The sequence below is a fragment of the Parus major genome, chromosome 1, assembly GCF_001522545.3.
Source record: "Parus major isolate Abel chromosome 1, Parus_major1.1, whole genome shotgun sequence".
Taxonomy (NCBI): domain Eukaryota; kingdom Metazoa; phylum Chordata; class Aves; order Passeriformes; family Paridae; genus Parus; species Parus major.
Window position 1 is genome coordinate 108,728,900 of NC_031768.1, and position 21,448 is coordinate 108,750,347.

At 45.4% G+C, this 21,448-nt stretch overlaps 1 long non-coding RNA gene across 1 annotated transcript; it reads right to left on the bottom strand.

The window, feature by feature from the left end:
* Nucleotides 1–11,483: 11,483 nt before the first annotated feature.
* On the bottom strand, nucleotides 11,484–14,380 carry LOC117243693. Its single transcript, XR_004496950.1, has 3 exons — nucleotides 13,874–14,380; nucleotides 13,336–13,419; nucleotides 11,484–11,536 (listed from the first exon to the last, which is right to left on the bottom strand). It is a non-coding gene; the product is annotated as an uncharacterized LOC117243693 (long non-coding RNA).
* Between the last annotated feature and the right edge of the window lie 7,068 nt (nucleotides 14,381–21,448).

Consider the following 21,448-nt stretch of genomic DNA (forward strand, 5'->3'; position numbering starts at 1 on the left):
AGGGAAGGGAAGGGAAGGGAAGGGAAGGGAAGGGAAGGGAAGGGAAGGGAAGGGAAGGGACCTTACTACCAGTTCTGAAAACCCAGCCTGGGCACTCCGGGTTGCCTACACCACCCAGCACAACGCTGACCTGCAGGGACACCAGCTCAGGCCTGGGACCAGGCTGGCTATGCCTGAGAGGAATTGCACTTAATTATCTTTGGAGTGGGGCTAATCCCCCGTGGCAGTGTGAAGCGCGGGTGGTGCTGAACTGCTTTCCACTGCTCACCCCAGGTATCTCCAGGCTGCCCTGCGAGGGGAGCTGTCCCCAGGGCACCTTCAGGGGGGTCACCAAGCTGTTCCTTGTCCCCAGCGACGGCTCTGAACGTGCCGCAGATTTAGAGTCGCCCGCTGCCCATAACCCCATTTGAAGCAGCTGGCTGTGTCTCCTCGCCGTTCCCAGAGGTGCTGATTTTCCCGGGGGTGCGGGGAGAGGGCCCCGCTCCCTGTGCGGCCGCAGGAGCGCGCCGCTAGCGGGCGGTGTGCGCTCATCCATGGTCCCTGCAGCATCCAGGGATGCCGAGCGGGACACACCGCCACAGGCTTCCACCACGAAACTTGTGCCCCTGCTGCAAGACTGCTCGGAATACGACTTTTTACAGTACTTCTGCAATGGTTAAACAGAGGGAGTTAAAGTGACATGAAGATCATTTTGATGTCTGTAATTTTACCTATAGACTCAATGTAAAATTTATTGACAAAGCACCTTTTTATACTTGTAAAATCTGTATTTTCACCTGAACCTGCACCCCCTTTTCCAGCAAATACTTCACAGGTATACCATGCCTGCGTGATTTTCCCTTTAACAATAACATGGTTAATAACAGAAACTTCATTAAAAGTGTATCAATAGCAAAAATTCGTTAAAAGTACAAAGAACAAGTAAGGCAAAAAAGATGAATTCTCATGTGTCAAAGGTAGGTGCTGTGCTACTGCAGCAGCAGCAGGGCCAGTAAGAGAGGAATACTCCTTTATACACATGATTTCATGGATCAGCATAATTTCACTTAAAACCTGACCAGACTATTTCTAGAAGCACAGACAACCACAAGCATGCATTGGTTAGAAATTCCAAGTTCTTAGAGGATCTGCAATGGCATTTCTGAAGAGCAGCACTGGGACAGGGGCCTGAGCTCATAGGCAAATTATTAATCATGCATTATGCAGCTATCACACACAAAATGTCTTTCCCTAGGTCCTCATATAACCTCCTCCTACCTGTCCCTTTCTCTGGCTCCTGCCTAAAACTCTCCCCCTGGTCACAGAGGTGGAGCACATCAATGAGCAAATAAAAGGTATAAATATCCCAGGCATGCTGCATACTTAAGTGGTCCATGGACTCAAGTTTCTCACAGCATGTATTTGAGGTTATGGCCCTTCCACCAGCTGAGATCCTCAGGAGAGGAGCAGAGGAACTATCAGGAGTTGTGAGGTATCAGGCCCAGTCAGGGAACATGTTACTTACAGCCAATCTGGGTTATGTGAAGTGGATCCAGGGAAAGCAGTGACAAGTACCTGATAATACTTCTGGTAATAATTAATTGCTCCAGGCCTGCCAGTAAAAGAGAAGCTAATAATATCTCCCAGCTTCTTGAGGGGATCTCCATATGTTTGTTTTATCAAGACTTTTTGTACAATCTCTTAACATTCCCAGCCACAAGGATCTAGAAGGGACAAAGCTTCTGAAAGATGGGAACAAGTCTGGAAGCATCCCATGTTACCTCGCTGTCCATGGGGGTTTTTTCTTCCAGTTTTTGATGGGGGCTCATTCCCTACTCCTTTCTCCCTTCTTCTGGGCCCTTCTCACACCCCCAAGGCCTGCCTTGCTGAGTGGTAGGCTCAGGGCTCTCAGGAACGTTGTCACCACCCACTCTCCACCTTTATCTCCCTGCCTTCATTTCCACACCACAGAATGACACAGTGGAGGTTCACTCTGCGAAGGTGGCCCAGGACAGCTCACCAGCAGGCCAGGGCAGGGATGGGGATGGCAAAGCAGGCCATTATCTGTTCTTCCCATCCCAAGAGATGTGCATACCTGCTGTGCACTTTGGCTGACCTCAGCTTCCCATTTCCCACAGCAGAACGTGTTCCCAGCCTCTCTGGGGAGGACATCCGTGGGGATGGTTCCTGTTTCCCTGCCCTTTCAGTCTTCCTGAGCCTGATATCATTGTTTCTTTGGGCACAGTGTAAAAGATGCCAGCAAGGAACGGAAGCCTCTCATGCCTCAGCAATTCATTAAGAAGTGAAGGAGGTTCCTGAACTTGGAAGCTGTTGAGCAAGTCATTCTCTTTTCCTGATCAAGAAGACAACCTATCCATAGATACATCATTCATCCAGAGGTGTTCAGAATTCACTGAGACAATTTGGCTTCTAACTGATAAACAGCCAGATGGAGGGAGCCAAGGATTATGCATGTACAGACCTGCCAGAAAATATAGGTGGGAGAGCCAAAAGGCTTCTCCAGTTTGGAGAGGCCCAGAGAGTTGTTTCTTCATTATTTCCAGCAAGTTTCTATCCCTTGCAGCCCTGTTACTGCTCAGTGGATATGATATTCTTAGGAGGAATATGTTTTAAAGCATATCAGGATCCTTTTAAAAGAAGCATTAAGACTCTCTGGGGGTCCCCTGTCCTGGCAGAATTTTAAGGAGCTACTTGTATAGCAAACTTCTAAATCCCACCTTGGCACAGCAGCTGGTGAATACTCTCCCACACACCCTGTGCTATGAGGCCCCATTCTTGCCTGATGGATAAACACCATCCCAGTGAATTACAGCTAGATCCTCAGCAAAATACAGGCTTTATGTTTTTTAACGGGCTGTGTCTCTCCAGTCCCCAAAGCTCTGAAGCAAGGACACGAGCTCTAATTTCCTGTTTTCCTCCCTGCTTTGGCCCAGGGTGCAGCAGGTTTGGTGGGTTTCTACTCCCCCCAAGCAGAGCTGAGTTAATGCAGCTGCAGCCCTGGCTCTGCCTTTCAAAAGCGTGCCCTCCTTTACAGGAACACAATCTAGAAGTCAAGTCCATTCCAGTACATCCTCTTTAGCTGCACACAATTTAGGCATTCCTCTGCAGTTTGTATTCATCAAGGCTTTGCCTGCCCAGGGGACCACAGCTGTAAGACACTGGAATAAATGCTGGCATGGTTTGTAAGACAATGTTAAAATCAATAGGTATCGCCCTAAGCCTGAGTGGGGCAAAAAAAAAGTACTTGCTAGCTTGTTTGTGACTTTGAATCACAATTTCCTAGTTACCAGCATTCAGCATTTGTGAATTGGTGCTCCAGTGACAGGATTGATGATTTGGATGGATAACACTGGAATATGGCAGCACTGGTCACTCAAGCACTCACCAGAGAAAAAACTTAAGTTATTGCTTAGTTTAATGCATGGTGATGTTGCTGACTCAATAAAGAGCCTTAGGGATTTTTAAGTGTTCTTAACAGCTTCCTCATTTGGCAAATTTTAAATCCAAATTGAAGAAATTTTGAAGAAATATTTCCCTTATCATGATGGGTTAAGTGATGGCAGAAATGAGAGGCTGGTTCACTGATCCCCAGCTCGCTGCACTCTTACATGAAAGCAGAAGAAGGTCCAAGCTGGTCATGCAATGCTTTAAAAGATGTTGCTTTAAAAAGTCCCATTTCTGAGCCCTGAAGAGAATTCTGGGCTAAATAAACACAAAGAAAGTATTTAAATACAAAAATATAAATAATCACTAGCAGCTGCTTAAAAATCCTTTATGAGGCACCAAAAATACACAACTCCCCAGTAAAGAAAGAATAGTGCGACTGAAAAAGCCTCAACTTGATGTAAAATTGAAATGAGGCAGCTTTAAGTAAGTAAAGTATAACACATGTAACAAATAGTATGAGAGAAACTGAATATAAATGAGAAGATATTATAAAAAAATATGATGAGGGTGAAAGGGGGAAGAAAAAGACTGACAGAGGTATTTTTTAAAAATTAAATTAAGACCAGAGTGAGTCTGACTCATAGTATTGATCTGTTATCAGATGGAAATCTTAGACTATTCAATAGCAATGCAGAGAACAACAAAAGAAATCAATAAATACTCCTGTCCTACTGCTGAGAGGAAAGAAAGTAGTTGATGAAGACCTTGTTAATGACATGTCTATTCTTGCAGTATCTCAGAGGAGTTAAATACCACCTACTAAAATCAGGCATTTTAAATCACCAGGACTAGGCACCTTGCACTGAAAATTTCTAACTTTCTTTAGTTTTGGGGTTTTTTTACATAAGGTGCATACATAATTCCATGATTATGTTGATCTTCTGCACTTGGTGCAATGGGTAAGTCCTGGAGGAGAAGAAAAAATCCCATAGTCTGGCATTTTGTAAAGACTGTGTAGAAGGGCATAATTATTTTATAATTATCTCATAATTATTCACAGGTAACTACAGACCTGTGATACAATCTCAGACCTGAACTAAATAATGAAGTGGCTAACAAAGAACACAGGGAATAAAAAGAGGGAAATATAACTAGGGGCAACCAACACAGGTTCACAGAAAATTCACCCCCACTGAACTGTGTTCCTACTTTTCTCTGAGGAAATTGCATGTACAATTGTTAAATATAACAAAGCTGGTACACTATACTCAAGATCCTGGAAGGCAGTTTCCCTTCTATCATGTGGCAGTATGATTAAAGAACTTGCTTGGCATAAAAATAAGACAGCAGTCATTAAACAGACTATAAATGACCTATCAGACTGGCTCCAAAACACAATTGAGAACTAGAAGTGACTGGGTTTTTTTTTTTTTATAGTGTGTTTGTACCAAGGTCCTGGAGGGTGTTTAGCATCAGGATATTTTTAGTCAATAACCTGGAAGGAAACATAATATTTTACAAAAGTCACCAAGCCCTGGAGAGGGGTGGGTCATGAGAAAGGGGACTGCTGATCTTGAGCACACCTGATGGCTCAGACAAACACAAATTGGGTTTGCTTTAGCACAGGGAAGGGAAGGTCAGTTCCTGCCAGTCTGCAGGGAGAGCAGCTGTAGCTCTGCTGTGGAGAACTTTGTCCCAGGAAGCAGTGACTTCCTGGAGGGCTCTGAGCTCAGGGTAGCTGAGGAGCTGCATATGAACTCCCACTGCACATCTTAGGGCTGACACATGGAGGCAAACCCGCCTGCTTCATCCTCCGATTTTCATGGAAGCCCTCCGTTGTCAAAAGCTCCCGCTACAGGTCCTCCATGACCCCTAATTCATCAGATTAGAAAAAGAGTGCTTATCTTCTGGTTCAAAAGCCAGCTTATTTTAATGACTACCTGCCAGCTTGAATGAAGAAGGTGTCAAGGTACCCCCACAGAAGTGTCTTCTTACCTTGTACAGATGACATGAGATTGCAGATCTAGACGTGGGCTGCTGGTATGTAATTTTAAGGGGTCAAATCCACTCATCTCCAGTCCACCTCCCAAAAATCATTTGTGATTTGTGAGGTAGCCCAGAAAGCAGAGTCACAAGTGGTGACTTTGAGGATTCTTTTGCAGCATGAGGGTGCCAGCAACCTCCTGTTTGGTGCTGCACCATTTCAGCTCCATTGGAGCACAAACACCACGCCTGGAGAGCTGCTGAAGAACCTGCAAAGACTCCTGAACAGCTTGGTGACAGACACTTGCATGAACAAGTGTCTTGCATCTCCCTGATACCAAAGACCAGTCAATGGTGAATCTCAGATGTCAAAGGCTGGAACCACCACATTTTCTGCCAACTAGTCCAGTGCTGTTGCATTGTTTGAGTGCCAAAGCAAGGAAAACATGGATATCTTCAAAACATCAGTGCTGGGAAAACCAAAGTCTGCCAAAGAATTTAAGGAAAGGTTCTTTGTGTAAGAAAAGGATGCCCGAGCTTGTCTGGGCAGGAAGGTCTCACTCATGGAACAACAGAACAAAATAAACAATATAGGCTTTCTCCTCGTGTGGGGAAGAGGGCAGGCTGAGGCTGGGACTTCTAGAGGCAGCATTTAACCTACAATGTGTCCTTAGAGAGAAGATAGAGCTTCTGTGGACTGCCATGAAAGGAGATCTGTGAAACTGCCAAGAGATTCTGATGATCCAGGCCCAACTCTCCCTTTTAGGCAAGGTATTTTACAGTGACAAAAGTAAAGATGGTTGTAGGCAGACCACTCATCCCTGACCCACTGCCATAGGCTGGACCTGAGCCCTGAAGGACTGCATTTATTTATCCAAGAGGTTTCTGTGTGTTTGCTACAGAGAGGGGAATGGGCTTCTTGGGAAGGATTTCCACCCGGGCAGCAAAGTCCCCATGCAGCAGGGACAGAGTGTTCCTAATGACTCATTAACTCAGCTGTTTTGCACAGCAATAAGCCCTGGATAAGGAAAGAGCCAAGAGCAGCCCTGATTGCCAGAGAGGGGTGGGGTAGAGCTGAGGCCCCTGCTTCAGGTCCTGACAAAACCTTTCACCTTCACTCCTCACAAGCAGATCTCCACCTCGCTGGCATAAGTCACGCACGAGCACAGCCACTTCTGCTCCCACTGGAAACAAAACCACGGCATGGGGCTGTGGCACATTCTGGCAAGAGCCATCAAGGCCAAGAGCTGTAAAGCCTGGAGAAAGTCTCCAGAGGCCCACAGTGCAAGCACAGCCGTCCTGACCGCGTGCTGGCTTGCGGTGATAACATTGTGTGCCGAGGTTGGCACGCAGTCCAGGTGAAGTCACAAGAGGAAAAAGCTTCCCACCCCGCACAGCCTCGGCAGTCACATCCACAGATCCTCGCACGCCCCACCCAGCCAGCCCTGCTGCCCACAGGGACACGCTGCCCTGGGCTAGGGCTGGCTCACAAGTGGCCATTGTATTTCCTAGGAAGTCCTGTTACTGTTACAGCAAGGACCTGGCCATGCTGGATGTGTACAAAGGCTCAGAGCCTCTGCTGGCACCTCCTGATGCTGTCCCAACCCCCACTGGCATCAACACCCATCCTTCTCCTCCTTCAGACCTCACTTCTAATGGTACATTGCACCTCTGATTCTTCCACAGGCACAGACTTGGCCTCTGACAAAGTTCAAGTTTTGCAGGGGATAAAGGTAAGAAATAAAGTAAAATCTGGCATCATGGGAATATTGCTTTTCCACAAAAAAATAAAAAATAAAAAAAATGAAGATGTTCATTGAGGTAGCAGAAGGAAAAACTCATTCTAGTTTGGCTGAGAAATCCAAGAGAGCAACAAGGTTTAAAGCTCAAAATGGATGACAGTGCTATAGATGATGGTATGTAAAAGGAATGCCTTGATAATGCCTTTATTTGGCTAGAAGAGAATTAAAGCACCATTGATAGATGACAATTAGTCATCACTGAGCACTTCACTGGACACTAATGAAGCTTCATTTACTTTGGGGTATCAGTGCAACATTATCCAATGAAAAGGTGAAGCAAACACTGGTGAATGTTTGCACAGGGCAGGGTGAGAAGGAGCAATGCCTGGGCTGAGAGGGGATGCCTTTGGCTCTTGCCCTGAGATCCCAGTTCTCAACCCCAGAGCTGCCAACAGCTGTGAGCCAAGATCTGAATGCAATGCCAGAAAGAAGTGGCACGATCCTCCAGACCCACATCTTCACAAACTTGCGTCAGAAAACTTGGCAGAAATCCTTCCCATCTCTACCAAGGTCCACTTTCCGACAAGAACCCAGCCACAACTTTAAAAGCTCATTGGAAGGATCCTCCAAAAGCCTCACTGAGTTTTTCTAGTGGTTAATTACAAATTATGTTTAAAAATAGTGCTGTTTCACATATCATTTTTTGGTTTTTTTAAATACAGTTTTATGTTCTTTTTTTTGAGTCTTAGTGCCCCTCAGTCTGCTAGGCCATAGGAAGTTTGTTCTCCTTGTAGGTATATCTAGACACTGAAAAAAGTTAGCCTTCAGCTTTCCCTTTTCACTCCACCTCTTCAACCTCTGGTACTGGAAGGCACACTTCCAACTCTCTAACACCCTCAGGCATTGTCCCTTAAAACCTCTTCCATCCAGGAATTACCAATGAAAGCACTAAAAAGAGTAGATGGGAAGTGACATGTTAGTGCTGAATCACATTCACACACACAGCCTTTCCTAGAACTATTCAGTTTGAGGTTATTTACTGAAATCCACATGAGTTCCCCCAGCTACAGCATCCTCCTGGAATTCTGTAGTCATCCAGGGAGCTGCATCAGCCCCCACTCCTTCCCGAGACAAACTTGCCAACTGATAAATGTAGCCTGTATTCCTTATTCTTTGACGTGACTTGCAGCAGCTCATGTTATGCTTGGCTCCATCTTTCTGAGTCATGCAAACTATTGCAGTAATGTTTTTTTGGTTTGTGGTTGGGTTTTGTTTTTTTTGCAGAACACTGATTTTTGAATCATTCCTACTGATCAGTTACTATTTTGCTCGATAGCATTCAGCACAAGTGACCAACTTTCCAGTGTTTGCTCTTCCTTACAGTTACACATCTCCACCCATTTGGTGGAAACTGATGGGTTTCCTGTAAAGTCCTAACATCTGCATTGCAAAAAATCAGCAGTAACAAACCTCTCTAGAAGCACTGTAGCAGCACCACCTATTCCTGGTTCAGCCTCATGTAATTTGATTCTCAGAGCCTTAAGTGAAGTCAGCATTTGATGAGTGTTTCTGTAGAGCCTCCCACAAACAGGCCCCTAATGAAGAAAGGTTTCCACACTCTGGCTGGGACAAAAACAAGCTTAAGCACACCCTCAGCTCCATCCTGTGCCAGAAAAGCCAGTCCCAATGCACACTGAATACAGGATTTCCACAGGACTGGGCACCAGGAAGATGCATGACCGGCAACAAGGGAGGTAAAACAGGAGGTTAGGCAGTCACAGTTTTCTTTATACTGTTGTAAACCCAAACCTCTTCTCACATCATCTTTTCAGTTGTTAAATACATAAATATGGGATTGCATTCCCATGCCTGGTTGCCTCAGGGGAAGTATACAAATTACAAATAAGCAAATATGTGGATCCCTTGACTGATTTTTTTAAGATTAACTACTTTACACCTAATTACACCAACACTAGCTGGCTAATGAATGAGGTGAAGCAACACCCTTGACTGGTAAGATTCACAATGAAAAAAAAGGAATTTCATCCCAGGGAGGAAAAGGGATCATGGATCTGGTGTCTTACCATGCAGATTTCCCATCTGGGACAGGGTCACATAGTCTGTACCTACAGGAATATCTAAAGTTCCACATTTTATTGTAGGATCACTGTACAGGAAGGTGTGAAATCCCATGGGTTTGCTCTGTGTAAACCAAGGGTCCAGGTGAAAATAGGCACTTTTCTCCCCACTGTCCTAGCTGATGAGTGTGAGAACAACCTACCCCCTAGAAGATTTTATTTAGCTACGAGGGACACTTCTGCTCCTGCATCATCCAAGTGGTCTGCATTTTAGTAAGCTTCACTTCAGCCCCCTGACTAGGGCCAGGCAAAACAGAGCAATGCCTTACAAATAATTCCAAAGCACCAACACCCTGCATCCCAAGGAATGGGATGTGGTGACAGACCCATGGAGATTTTTAATGCCAAAAGCCTACATGCCAAGAACAGCTTCAGAGACTCAAGCTGCAGCACCACTGTCTTCAAGCTAGCAAGAGGGATAAGGATAAACACAGCATCCATGACTACTGCCTGCAGCACTTGCCCTGTGATCCACAAAGTAAAATACCAAATGCATTCCCTTGCTCATATCAACCTTCACATTACTTTGGGGAATACAGGCTTACTCAGAAATCTGATACAGAGGAGCCAGACCATGCTGGAGCCACAGCACCTCCCCCCAGATGAATTCAGGATCGTTATATAGGTGATAAATTCTACTCTCATTGAGAGAGCAGCAGGGCTTGGGGACTCATCATTTGTGTACTTGCCCCCACAGAGGCCCTTAACCTAGCTAGCTGAAAAAATACAGTGTTTATGGAGTGTATTTGATGGCTGAGCCACTTCTCCATTGTACAAAACAATGCTGATAGTTATCCCACTTTTGCCTAACTATTTTCTTCCTCTTTCCTGCTTTCTTTTTGTTTTCACTCGTTCCCCTTTCTGTCTGTGTCTGCTTCAGCTTGGTGGGACTTTGATTTCTTCTTTGCCCCTTTGTCTTCAATAAGATCTTCTTGGATGATCTACACCAGTAGCACTGGGCATTTGTGTCCCCACAAGTGATGGGCTTCATCCTCCCCACAAAAGCATATCTCAGTAGTATCAGACCTGTTCAGAAAAGCAGATAACTTCTGAGTACTGTTAGATCCTTATTGTTTCATACAGGAAGAGCCTGTTGATAGCCTGGAGCTTCCAAGGAATTTGAAATGCCTTTTCCTTCCACTTGGAGGGCAAGCAGCTGAAGAGAGCAGGAATCCTGCCTCCCCTCACAAATATCTTGGCATTCCAGATATCAGCCTTACCTTTAGATCCTGCAACCCAGTAAATATGCTATCACATATCCCAGTGTTTACCCAGCCCATGCAATCTGATAGGCCACCTATATTGAAGGGGGTGATTAACATCTAAGAAGGGATGGGAGGTGACCTTCCACACAGCCATGATATATTTTTGGAAGGGCAAGGCAAAGTCAGAAGGTCTTACTAAACTCTTTGATCATTTAAGTTTCTGGTTACCAAATAACAACCAGTATCCTTTCCACAAATGCATTTATTCTTAGCTGCATGAATTCCCATCCCCACCTCTGCAACATTAGTGTCTACTCCTAAGCTACATCTTTCCTCCCAGCTACTCCATCATCTCCAGTAACTCATTCCCCAAATGCTCTCCTTTTCCTGACTGAAAACATATCCTGTATCTTGCTTGCTGCACCCTTCTCTCACTTTCTACAACATCCCAATCACTTGATGTGAGCAGCCAACAGGACACACTTTGAAAACTTCCTCTTCTAAGACCTCCACACAAAGAAAGTAAGAGAATCCACTTTATTCATGGATTTGTCATAGCTTCTCTGGTTCCCCTGACAGTTGTACAGCTGTTACATTCACATCTGCTGCTGCTAACTAGACTCATTTTTAGCAAAGCACAGCAGGAGCTAAAGAAACCTAACTCTGGTAGCATTATAATACCAGAAATACTCCCCCACTTTCATTAACTTCATGCTCTGCTTTTTATTTTCTCTATTCCCTTTTTCTTCTTCTCCTCCTCCCTTTTTTGCTGGCATGGTGAGCTTTTTCATTAGGTCAGCAGCAAACAGGAGAAGCTCAGCTGGTAGCTCACATCCCCTCCCTGCTGCACAAAGAGTGGAGGTGGCTGGCACTGGGTGCCTCAGGAGACCAGCAAATACCAGCACCCTTAGGGGATGCCACATCAGATATCCATGGAAAAACAGTTGCTGAGAGCATGGTTTCATAAGGACAGGGATATCTCACACTGATCTGTAGCACATGGATACACCTGAAAATGGGACTCACCACCTTGCTGTCTTTCCTGGTCTATGTACAAAATGCAGGGGGGTGTCATAAAGCACTGAAAAAAAAAAGAAAAAAAGATAAAATTATACTAAGGCTGGTGGTGATGTGGCCCAATAGGTCATTAATTAGGATGTTTCACCAGAATGTGGGGAGAAAAAAAGAAAAATACAAGATCAACACTTTGTCCATTTGACCTCAAGTGTCTTGGACAAAAGGCTCTGCCCCTTCAGGCTGGAGCACATTCTAGAATGAAATTCTCTCAAATCTGAAGTGGAAGCTCCTTAAAATTTCAAAGAAAAACCTGTATGAGGTTGGTCATTACAGTGGGAGAGCCAGAGGGACCCTGGTGGACAGAAGCAAGAGCTAGATATCATCCTCAGGTTGTTACAAAACAAGACTTTGAGGGCATTAGTGACAGACACCAGAGACAAGGTGTCATCAGCAGCACTGGGAATACAAGCACTGCTCTCAAAGGCCTAACAGTGGGTGCCAGGTGGCACACTGGCAACTCCTCAGTGTTCCTTTGCATAACTCCTAGGTGGGCAGACAATCAGTATTCATGTCAAGGGGAATTAGTTATTCACTGTTTTCAAGGTGTTGTGGTCTCAATCCTGCCTAGTATGAAGAGAGTCAAAATAAAATAAAATAGACCAACAATACTGAAGTGCAGCATAATAAATTTTAAAGGCTTTGATAAAAAGGCATAAAGGAGATTTTAAATCATACAGTATAGACAAAAAGGTTTCAGAGAAAGAAATAGTGAGATTTTATAGGTTCATATGCAAGACAGAGCTTAGATACAGTAAAGGTGTGGGGATCTGAATGTCACTGTCAGGGAGAAAAGTGGAAGTGCTGTGGTGATGAAGAGTGGTGGTCCCTTGGGAAAAGCACCAGGTTTCCCACACAGAGTTGCAGCTGTTGGCAGGGGATGATGGAAGACTGGAGAAATGGCGAGGCTCCGAAATAAAGAGATGCTAGTACAAGATGTTGGGCAGAAGCAAAAGCAAGCAGAAGAGGAGAACACCTCAAAAGCACAGAAAAGATTAAAGCTGGTGGGAATAAAGTAGGAGACCCTAAAGGTGACCGGGATAACACTAGATATTCCTGTGAGAAGAGCTTTTTTATGATTTTGAAAATAAACTTTGAGGTATCCCAGCAAGTATTGGAGAATAAGGACTAGGCAAAGTTCATGTCAATACAGGGAATATGGAAGGAGTTTGTTCCATTCTGCAAGTTTGCAGCATGTGGAAGTGATTACAGGGATGATTCCAAGAGCAGTGCTATATAAGAGATCTGGGGTAATAACATTCAATTAATAACATAATACAGAGTAGAGCTGTAGCCAAAGAAAAAAAAAATACAAGAGCTGTGTAAGCCTATATTTCTGAATAAGATGTAAAAGAAGAAGAGCAAATCAAACTGAACATTGATTTCACTGCAAGTTTCTGTTGTTAACTATAATTCCTTTCTCTAAAGAAGTCCCTTATTTCTCCTTTAATCACTTGGAATATTCAGACCAGTAAAGGTGAAGTCAAAACTTCAACCACAAAAAAAAGTAACAGACTTTGACCCCAGGTTCTGTGGTAAAAACTGCAGAGGTTTTTCTTGGCAAGGAACTCTGGCATCATGGTTTTTCTCTCCAGTTCAGGAAGGACACTAAGTTTAAGACTCTTTAATTTATTTCTTTTAAAAAAAAATATAAAGTTAAAATAAAAATAAAGGAAAAGAACATCTACATTTCACATTCAGAAAGTAAACTCTTCTTTCCAGGCAGTCAGGTTTCATTGTTCTCCTGTAGTGGCAAGATACTGTTCACCAGTTTGACAGCAGTTACAGGTTTCAAAAATTACATACCTGCTCAGAAGATGTCCAGGGTTTTATATTCAGTTCAAATCCATCAAGAGGACTCTCCCAAGTGTATCACTGCAAGTTGCTCACCTATTAAAAAAAATAATAAAAAATTAAAAACTACCTTTAAAAACTGCTGTGGGCCCACAGGTAGGCCTAGAGGTAAGGTAGCAGTAACACGTGGGAAAATAATACCCTTTTTTAGTGATAACTAAGATTTGTACCAGAATTACTTAGGTGCTCAATACCCCGAGAGAGAGAGAGAAATGTTATTACTGGAGAAGAAAGAAGAAAATACTAAAAAAAAAACCAACACCCTGGGCATTCCTTCCCAACTCTATTGTTTCTAGCTCTGAGAACTAACATCCTGCAATCAATTCGCGTGGCTTACACTTCCAACTCTGTTAGGTATGGGAAAGTCACAGCGAGCCCAACTTTTGCAAACCCCTATTCTGACCCAAAATCCCGTGCCAGTCCCATGGTACACACCTTGCAGATCATCCCACCCTCGCCTTGTCCCGGGTTAGAAGGGTTCCTTTGTTACCTTGCTGTGCTCTGGAGCCCCGGGCTGGTCGCTGGCAGATCAGGCTCCCAAGCTCTGCAGGTTTTTCTGCAGGGCTGCTCAGCAGATCACCCGGCCCAGGCATTTTATCAGCGCCCAGCGAGGTGAGCACGGACACGATAAGGAAGCGCTAAAAGTCAACGAGGTGCCACTGACAAAGATTGGAGCTGGGCTCACGCTTCCCCACAGGCCATGTGTGTGGTGACACTGAGCAGCCCAGGCTCCTTCTCACCAGCTGCTGCCTTGGAAGGAGGCACCTTTCACCCTTCTCCTCCTCTCGGTACAGCCTCCTGTCCGTCCATCCATCCATACATCCATCCATCCCATCTCCTCTGGAAGCTGTCACAACGCCAGCCCTGCAGCAAACAAATTTTTTCTTATGAAATGCTCGTAGGTTCCTCGGTGAGCACTTGGGAGCTTTTTTGTTGCTCAAACATGCTGATGGACGTGTCCCCTGGTTGCTTGATGCCTGCCCACCATTCCCTCCCAGGCAGGAAATATCTGCTGCCTGAAGTGACTTCTTTCCCAGGCAAGCACTCCCATATGCCTGGAGCAGAGCTCCCAGCAGCATGCCTGGCACACACCCCACAGAGATTAGCCCCCTGCTCAGGCAAGCCCCAAGGCCTGGGAAACCTGCTGTGACTAACAGCTTGGTTAGGACTTCAGTCTTGTTCCACCAGATTTTCAGGGGAAGGTGAACAAGCTCATGAGAAATTGATTTCTGTTGTGCACCCACAGTCCCTGAGCAGAGTCACAATAAAGAAAAGGAGGTTTAACCAGACCACAGGGCAATATGTGCTGTTAGAGCAAAAACATCCTGGACCCATGCTTGCCATGGTAACCTTTAACTCCACATGGCAAGAGCAGAGACAGCCCAGCTGGCCACAGACTGATAGGACTGTTTCAAAATAGCCTGGAACTCAGGAGCCTGGACCCAAACATGTACCAAGGACACCCCCACCACCTGGGCTACCACAGGTGAGGCCCAGTGGCTCAAACACTACTCTGGAGAGCAACCAACTCACCACAGCACTGCTACCAGGCTCTGACACACAGCAAAGCCCCACAACCTCTGCGAGAAGCTAAAGGACTCCCTTGTATTCCCGTGGGGCTCAGCTGCTCCCTTTCCCAACTGCTGCAAATGAAACCCTTACAGCAGCCTCAGCACAGACACCCAGGTCTGAAAAGAAATGTTCTGTTCACCTCCAGGGCGTCCCCAGCTGTGCAAGGATGAGCTGCTCTGAGTGTTTAACCAGCCCAGCTGTGTGATCCTCTGGCACTCTGAATTCACATTCACAGAGAGTTGCTTTTTCTTGGTGTGTGAATTTTAGAGAACACCTCCTGAGATATCTGTGCTTTTTGTTTCCTGGTTTTCATAAAGAGGCCATGGGCAAAAAGAGTCTCTCCCTACCCCCTGAGATCCAGTACAAAAACACATCTCACCAGTGCACCTCACTGGCTGTAGCAGGATCCTCCTGCTCGCTCCTGGGACAGCAGGCACGTAGGGTTTAGGGTGAGAGCTTGGTGTTGGGCCAGGCCAGCCCTCCCCATGCCATACCATGCTTGTGTTGGCAGGCACCACTTCCTGTGCTCTGAAAAACACATCTGAGGCTCCCAGGAGACTTCAACGCTCAGGGATATCACTAAAGGGAGATGTTTCTTTCCCAGAAGAAACAGATTTCCTATATGGGAACTCTGTCATGCACTTAGATGTGGAAGCTGACCTGTTTATATTTGCACAGGGGGAAGAAGCTGTGACAGTATCTGTCAGGTGTATTGCTGCAGGGATATCTGTGAGCAACAATCAGAGACTTCGTGCAGGAAAGGCCTTGCTCAAATACCTTGTAGATGCTCTATCAGCTTAATTTGAAATAATATCTTCATTGTCTGTAATTTCTGTTTCTCTCTCCACCCCTACCCCGCTCTCTTGTTCCTGACAGGCATCCACAGCTCCTGATTCCTCTGTGCTATCGGTCCTCGAGCATTTTAGCCGAGAGCCTAGCAAGCTCCTCGTGGAATCCATGGATGGTGGATGAAGGTCTTCTCCCAGCCCCAGGCAGGAGCAGCAAGTTTGCCAGTCTGGCAGGCTCCCCCCCAGCATTTTCACAAGCACTGGCTTACCTTGTTTGAGCTTCAGAGAGTTCAGTTTGGGGTGAAGGGTAGGTCAGCTCTTATCTCATATCTGCACACGCAAATGTAACCCTTACCAGTTCCCTCTGCAGCTCCAACAGCTCCTGCCCGGCGGCACAGCCAGCTCCACGCTCTCCCCCTCTGCTGAGGCCTTCAGTGGGAGGCAAGCAGGGCCAAGGAGCCACAGAGATGTCCCAGGGATCCTCCCAGCCCTGAGGAAAATCCTGAAGGTCTCTGAGCTTTCTCCTCCACAGCCTTTGGTGCAGGTGAAGGAGCAGAGCCACAGTTCCCCTGCCTCACTCCAGGCTGGTGAGAGGAGCTCTGGGGCGATGCTCTGGGATGAGAGGAGCTGGATGGAAACCCCCAGAGAGGATCCTGCAATGCCCTGTGAGATTTAGAGATTTCAAAAAGCTTCACTGCCCCCCTTCTCCTTCTGGAAAATGTCTTTAGTGCATCTGAGGTGGATTGGAGCTATTGGATCTTGCAGTTTGTTTAAGCAAATATCACTTCTGTCAATTTTCCAAATGTCTGTTCACACACAGACTGTCTTAGCATCCTGCCAGGGCTCTAAACATTCATCTATGGAGAAAGTTTCTGGAAACCTGCACCTGCATCCGTGTCTTGCCTTCTGACCATTTTAAAACCAACCTGATAAACACGAGCCCACAAGGAAATGTGGGTGTGAGAGAGAGCCTTGCAGCTGTGTGTGACTCAGGGTGCCCTGCTCAGACCACGGTCACCTTGTCCTGACCACAGCACATCCCACTCAGCTCCAAGTGCAAACCAGCAAACCATACCCACATCCCTCACTGCTGGGGGCCACCACAGGACAAAGACAGCAGAACGAAATGGGGGTGGTGTGGGAAGGGAATGGTGGAGCAGGCAGAGACACTTGGTCCTGTGTGTTTTCTTTCCTTACAGATAAAACTTTACCCCAGTCAAATGAGAAATCAGGAACAATGTAGGAATTTTAAAGAGGCCCGAGCTGCCACCTGACTCAGCGTCTAGGCAGGATATCGATTAGCAAGGCCATTCTTTATTCCTCTGCTATTGTTCAAGGCCAGCCTCCCTCATGACAGCAGCAGCGTGGGAACACAGCAGCTTTGGTGTTAAAAAGTGCTTTTATCACTGAGCTGAGCAGAGGGGTCTCTGGGAACCAGAGATGGTTGTGTCTGATAGTCAAGGGAACGCATTCAAACCGAGAACCTTATTCTGGGATCTCTGAGCTCCTGAGGCACAGCAACACCATGCAGCACATCCCCCAGCCATTGTTTCTGCTGAGCTGTGTTCAGGTTCTGGTGAGTTCAGAGAGCTGCAGGAAGAACTCTGCCTGCTAAAAATTCCTGGATTTCTCCTTGAGCTGTGGTAGCTGCCGCGATGGCTGCTCCTACCCGACCTTGTTTTTAAACAAGCCAGGTTGAGTTCTGTAACTCGTGTGGCACAGCACAGAGAACAGGCTCACCACCAAAGTCCTTATCCCTCCTCCTGAGCAGGTTCTTTGCCAGGTTTTTGCAGGGTTTTTTTGCAGGATGGGCTCCAGCCTGCACTAGCTACCACAATGATGTCAGTAGGTGAGGGCATCTGCTCCTTGTTCAACAGACCAAACATCTGTAGGGTGTTACACATCACTGCCACTTAAATTACCCAGCTGCCTGCAGCCAGCCAACAAGACAACACAAGTCCCAACCAAGTGAACTGACAGATACTTACACAGCTTCCTGGGAGCTCCAGGGAATGAAGAAAATCTTTGGTTTCTTGGTAATTCTCAGTGCATTAAAAAGCAACACACTTCAGTCCTTGAACACTTCTGATTTGGCTGAGTAGAGGACAAGCAGTGACCAAGAACCAGGAAATTTCTGGCTGGCCATAGAGCCATACAATTGGCTCCTGATTTTATATTCTTTGTAGGTTTGTTCTTCATTTGCAAAAAGAAAAAAAAAAATCTCATCTGTAACCACCTTATATATGCACGTGGTGATCTTTATTTTCCTTCCTTTAAGATAAAATGAAATAATTAAAGTCCTTCAGGTACTGACTGGACAAACATCAATATACAAATTCACTTCAAAGACACCTCAAATGAAAGAGCACAGTGCACTAGGGAGTGGATCTCCAGACACAGCATGTGCTCTCTGCAGACACAAGATATTTACTCCAGCATCTAGAAATGCTCTGCAACGCTGTCTGTTTTAAGAATGCAGAGTTCGGTAATAGTGTGACTGCACCAACTTTTTCTGCAGGCTTTAATGCTCCAGTTTCATTCTTTCCACGAATTTTTCACCTTCCCAAAGTTGAAAAGCAGTCAGGAATCAGCCAAGATTTTCCTCCTCCAACTGTGACAAGTGGACAACCAAGCTAAACTTAGATGTTTCATAGCTGATGGCTTCCCTTCTACAAAAAGCAGAGTTAGTGCACAAACAGTGTTTTCCAAAGATGAGGGACACGTTGTCTCAGGACTGGCTGCCCCCTGCCAGCTGGTACTCTGTGCCCAGCACGGAGCAAGCCATGCACAGCTTGGGAATTCTGAGGCCCAGAGCTTGGCTCGCTCTGCTCATGGAGATATACCACTGACACAAAAGGCTGGAACCACTTGGCTCTGCAAAAGCCAACCCTACTTCAGCACCAACCTGCACATCAGTCCAGAGCTACACAAAGCAGCTACTGCATCAGCTCATCAGTTTAGCAAAGGTGTTGGTTATGTCCTTATCCGCTTATTTGGGCAGCCAGGAGTTGAAGAATCCATCACCTTATCTGCTACCAAAAAGCAGTCCAATAAATTCAATTTAAAGGATTTCATTTTTCCTCTCTCCCTAGGCTCAGTGGCATGGTCATACTTTCATTGTTTACTTTGTGACCTTCCTCCTCTTCCAAACCTTGTGTGCTCTCAGACAGTGAAGGTCCATCCAAAACTCACAAACTAATGGGGCCAAGGCACAGATTCCATTCTGATCCCACTACCATCAGTACTGTTGAACAGTCAATGTGCTCCCTGACCATTTATTCCCAGGCCAATGATGCTCTCCCAGGATGATTCAGAAGGCTGGCTTGGTGAATAACAGCTCCCACATGGACAAAAGCACCCAGCTTGGGGTTTGAGGGAGGAAGAGAGGCAGAGGAAAGCCAAATGGACATGAGAAGTGCCGTATCAATTGTTCTCAAGATGAGCAGAGCAGCCTCAGAGCAGGAGAGATGGCTCTTTGGGACAGCCTCAGAAATCCCCTGGCACATGAAAAGAAAGATGTCAATCTACGAGGCACTTCAGCAATTGTTCCCTAAATGGAACTGGAACTTGGAAGCAAGAATAGCCTCTGTGAAACCTGGGGACAAAGTATCCTCTGCCAAAGGAGTCTCAATCACAGAACAATGTTCCAGGGAAAGCCAACAAATCTAGAATGTCTGTATCCATTTTTCAGGTCTTCTTTTCACTGAGAAAAGCCAGCCATAAAAAAAAAAAAAGTTGATGCATTTATTTCTAACCAGGAAAACCTGAGCAACCGAAACAAAAAAGGCCACTCTGACAGATATGCACCTAGAAAAGTCAATAAAATGTGTGTTAAAACATAGAAGAGACCTCCTTAATGAGCAATTTAACCCCCCAAATTAGGAATGCTGTTGATGCCATGGGACATCTGTGCCTATATATAACACTACTTAGCAGATACATATATCTGTAGGTAGATACATTTGTACTAGTTCCAATTTTGGTCATGTTCTTGTTCCTTTTCAGGTCATAAAATATATGGATATTTTAAACAGTATCTGTGCTTTGGGATATGTCCCTTTATTATTTTTTTTTTCCTATGTTAGACTGGCAAACTACTTCATTAATTTCCTTATTTTTACTTATTCATGATCTGTAACAAAGCTTCCTTCTCAAACTAAGGCCACTTGGCCCCCTTAAAAGCCTGATCTGAGGATTTTTTTTTTGAAAAATAACACATATAATTTCTCCTTTTATTACTACTTTTCTTGAAATGCTGAAGAAATTCTCTACACTGATATCATTTACCTGTAGAGAAGATGCTGCATTGACCTTGACCTGCTGCAGACCATCTGCTCCCAACAATTTATAATCACAGCATAATTCAGGCGGAAAGGGACATCAAGAGACTTGAACTTCTTGTCCTTTAATTTTATCAGCTGAGACCAATCTTCCCTTTAGACACTGGTTCTTCCAGCAGCCTATCTTTTTTTCCAGGCAGACTGAGCCCAGCCTGGATGGTGGCAGAGCTGAGGAAGGGTATCGCTCAGAGAACAAATTGTTATCACATACAGCTGCATGGAGGCTGCTCTGGGTAGTAGAACAAAGAGCTCCAGAGCTCTGAGGGCTTTAAGATGCCTTCAGGTACAGAAGCGATAGGTCTTCTCTGCTGTGTCCCCATTCTCCTTCACTGCACCTCACAACCCAGTCCAGAATGAATTTCTCCATTTTATCCACACTGACTGTGTCACCGGAGTCACCACAGTTCTGCTCCAACCGCTGGAAATGCTGCAGGGCCCTTCTGACCATCACCAGCTGGGATCAGACACTTGGACAGGAGCTAACAGCAGAAGAGTAAAGGAAGCAGAAGGCCCAGAAATTTCCATCTTTGGAGAACTCTGACCATTACTGAGGCCAGATAATATTAATGTTGTCATTACAGTTTCTTCATCTCCATTGTCTTTTTTTTCATAGCTGAACCATCTCACAGCTTTGTTGTGCTTGGAAACAAAATGTGAGTTCCCATGCAGACAGCACAGTGCAGATTGCCTGCACAAAGCAGGACAGATTACCAGCCCACAGATCAGCACTGACCTCTGCATGGATTCTTCTAAGGCTGGTCTATTTGCTTACACAGCTGCAGGCTCCTAGGTCACATCACTTTGGTAGCTGAAAGATAATTTTGCGTGGTTCCTGTGCTGGAGTTTTCACATGAGTCCATTTTTCAGGGTGGAGAATAATTCTTTTTAACTATATGAAGTAGTTTATCAAAGTATCTTTTTTAATGCAAGAATGATCAGATCTCTGAGAGGAGGAGGAGAAATTGAAAGGATTGCTCAGGCGGAAGGAAAAGTTGTGTGACCTGGATTAGAAAGAATTTGACTGGAAGACTGCCTTGGATTTGTTTGCACCTACCTGATAGAAATGAGAGAAGAGCTGCTCTCAGAAGTATTTGAGAGGGTTGTAAGGAGTTCTGAAGAAAGCATCTCCTGAGGCCAGCATGGACAGCCACAGGAGCTTCAGGAGAAACATTTAAGTCAGGTTTAGATTCACCCTAGATTGTAGCACTTTGAGTTCTCCATCTCTTAGGAATCTGATGGCATTAAGGCATCAGCCTCTACTCTCAAGGCAGCATTCTTCATGTTTTCCAAACAATTTGGGAAGTGCAAATCGCTGCAGATTTCTCAGCTCAGTAATTATGGTGTTGCCTCAGCATTTTTCTATCA